The sequence below is a fragment of the Octopus bimaculoides genome, chromosome 4 (genome assembly GCF_046866305.1).
Source record: "Octopus bimaculoides isolate indiv1 chromosome 4, ASM4686630v1, whole genome shotgun sequence".
Taxonomy (NCBI): domain Eukaryota; kingdom Metazoa; phylum Mollusca; class Cephalopoda; order Octopoda; family Octopodidae; genus Octopus; species Octopus bimaculoides.
In genome coordinates, this window is record NC_142931.1 from 143,035,113 (window position 1) to 143,038,748 (window position 3,636).

Consider the following 3,636-nt stretch of genomic DNA (forward strand, 5'->3'; position numbering starts at 1 on the left):
ATCTACTTTGTATGGCTGATAGGCTATAACTACGTAAGGCTTGTTAAAACCATTTTAATTGGTTGGTTTGGTCGGCATTTGATACGTCATAAGACAAGCAGCTAAACACCGCTCCAGCAATTTTTACTTTCTGCATCATTTAGATATTTTATTGACTGAGGATTTAAATAAAATCCAGCTATATTTACTACAACTCTCTCTCTCTCTCTCTCTCTCTCTCTCTCTCTCTCTCTCTCTCTCTCTCTCTCTCTCTCTCTCCCTCATCTTTATCTCTTTCGTCCATTATTGTAATTGAGAAAGGAAAACCCATGACCACTTCACAATTACATGCCTTTCAATACTAAGTGTGACGTTATTTTAAACTACGTATCGTGACGTCATTGAAGTCATAAGACTTGGAAACCATCATATTGATCTAAGAACGGCGTATGACAGATGAAGAAATATAAATTATACGTGGATTTCGTATAACACATTTATCTAAGCACAATTATCTTGGTGCCTTGTTTAATACATAAATGTGTGCGTGCGTGGGCGTAGTTTCTTTCTTCCTTCTGTTTTTCTTTTTTGACTTTATTCTTTTTAGATATTTGAATTCTTACAGCATCTATTAATCATTATTGCAGCGATTAAGAAGACAATTGTGTCGGTAAAAGTTTTATTGTTCTTTTTGCAGGTTGTATTGTCATTGTGTTAGCTGATACATTATTCTTATAACAGCAGCAACAACAACAACAACAACAACAACAACAACAACAACAACAACAATAATAATAATAATAATAATAATAATAATAATAATAATAATAATAATAATAATAATCTTTTCTACTCTAGGCACAAGGGCGGAAATTTTGGGGGAGGAGCCAGTCGATTAGATCGACCCCAGTACGCAACTGGTACTTAATTTATCGACCCCGAAAGGATGAAAAGCAAAGTCGACCTTAGCGGAATTTGAACTCAGAACGTGAAGACAGACGAAATGCCGCAAAGCGTTTCGCCCAACGAGCTAATGATTCTGGCAGCTCGCCGCCTTAACAACAACAACAACAACAACAACAACAACAACAACAACAATAATAATAATAATAATAATAATAATAATAATAATAATAATAATAATGATTTCTTTTATGTCTCGTCTTATTTTCAAAGTAGGGCTACTGTCTACCGACCATGCAGCTAAGATCATCTGAATATTTAACTAAGGCGTGAAACGAGAATCTCTGTTCACGTAACATTAAAATTTTTTTTTTCACATTCGTAGGGCGGGTATATTATGCAATATTATGTTACTATATAAATTTACGTTATGTCTATGTGTACGTGTGTCTATGCTCGTATGTATTTGTGAGGGTGGGAATGTGTATGTATATTGGAGACATACATACAGAAATCCAGAGGATACGACCTACCGCAACGGAATTTCACATAAAGTAAATCGACCCAAAGCGCAACATGAGTCTACAGAGATCCTGCACTTTAAAAAATGATTGCAATTGTCTGAATTTTGTCGTAAGGTGGAGTTCCGTCGCGTCAGACAGTAAAGTAAAGCGATCCATTTTATTAACATGAGTATGCACACATCCAAAGGATTGCGTTCGTGAAAACCTTGTTGTAACGTGAATCATATTTCTCTCTCGGATCCCATGTTGTACGACTTCTGTGGAGCATCAAAAATCAATGATACAATAAGTTTCGTGTTACGAAACTCTACGTTACAGCAAAAGCTTCAGGGGAGAAACAAGAAAGTGTGCTTATTACAATGTCGATATAAAACTTATATAAATTTCTTGCGTTTGACGTGTATGTATGTATGTATGTATGTATGTATGTATATTTATATATATGTACGCACATACGAAAGTCTATATATGTGCTTGTGTGTGTATATATATATATATATATATATACTTACGTATGCATGTATGAATGAATGAATGTATGTATGTATGTATGTATGTATGTATGTATGTATGTATGTATGTATGTATGTATGTATTGGGGCGTGCATGCATGTGTATTGTGTATGTATCTATTTATGTTTGCATGCGTGTTTGTGTGTGTACGTATGCAAATGAATACGATTACGCAGTAACTCCTCTATGACGTCATCTACGTCATAGCTGAATGCCGTCGCCTTCTTAATGATTATTATCAATGACATAATTATTAATGTAATAAATACTTTTCATGTTCGGAATTGTTAATCTGGGAATCTTTTTTTCTTTTAACTGAAATGATTTCCTCCCATTTTATTACACACGCACGACAAACCCCCTATTCACACTCACACATACACACGCCTTCTCCTTCCACCTCTCTCTCTCTCTCTCGCTCTCTCTCTTTCCCTCTCTCTGTCTCTAATATATCTTCGACATACTTGCCCGTCTGCCTTCACAGCCCCTACAACAATCTCAACCCCCTTTATGGGAAAGGGGTTAATATATCCCCATTGACCTCGTTATTTGACTGGTATTTTATATTGTAAATCCCGAAGAAATAAAAGGGAGTTGACCTCGGTGACCCAGAAAGTAAAGAAGCGGGGCAAATTCCTGCAAGATATTTTTGTCCGACGCTCTAACGACCCTGCCAATTCACGGCCCTTTGTTTCTGCTCTAGGTTTATGGTCAGTGATTCTGGAGAGGAGGAATAATTGAGTAATTCGACCCCAGTAATTAACTGGTATTTCCCCACCAGCACACAACTCTTATTCGTTATACTTTTCTTGAATGTGAAGGCGCGTAGTTTAGTGGTTCGGGTACTCGGCTCACAGTCGTAAGGTCGAGAGTTCGATTCCTGGCTGCGCGTTGTGTCCTTGAGCAAGATACTTTTATTTCATGTTGTTCCAGTCCACTCAGCTTTCAAAAATGAATGGTACCTGTAATTCAAATATGAACCACCACCTTATCACACTCTGTGCCACGCTGAATCTCCTTGAGAACTAAGTGAAGGGTGCGCGTGTCTGTGGAGTGTTCAGCCACTTACACGTTAATTTCATGAGCAGGCTGTTCCGTTGATCGGATCAACTGGAACCCCCATCGTCGTAACCGACGGAGTGCCAGCTGTCGAATAAAGTCAAACGTGAAGAGATATGATGGACTCTGCCAGATTTAAATTTAGCGGCAGACGAAATACCGCTAAGCATTTCACCCGGCGTACTAACGCTCCTGCCAGCTCGCCACCATAGTGTGAGACGCTCACAGCACCTAGGGTTCCCAAGCGGTAGCCCATCTAAGGACTCACTAGGCTCGACGTTGCTTAACTTCGGTGATCGGACGAGAACCGATACTTTCAACGTGATATGGCCGTAAGCATAGAGCCAGAAATATTATCAGAATGTTGTTGATAGTGAGGAATAAGCTGCGAAAATTGTAAAGTTTAATAACATCAGATATACCACCGATTCCAGACAGAAATAAGAACATATTCAACGGGTTTGTCATTTGAAGGCCAACGTTCGAGTTGCGTGAGTGAAACAAGTTTTAATTTTTTTTTAAATCCTTATTTGTAACGTCTGCTATTGTTGAAGTTAATGATGCTGTTGATACTGGTGTTGTTTAGTGTGTTGTTGTTGATGTTGTTGTTGATGGTGATGATGACGTCGATTACGAGAAGAAGAATTTAGTTATATTT

The 3,636-nt window shown here is 38.0% G+C and overlaps 1 pseudogene; it reads right to left on the reverse strand.

Annotated features, from left to right (window-relative positions):
* Positions 1–3,197: 3,197 nt before the first annotated feature.
* LOC128247725 (5S ribosomal RNA) lies at positions 3,198–3,316 on the reverse strand (annotated as a pseudogene).
* Positions 3,317–3,636: the final 320 nt, after the last annotated feature.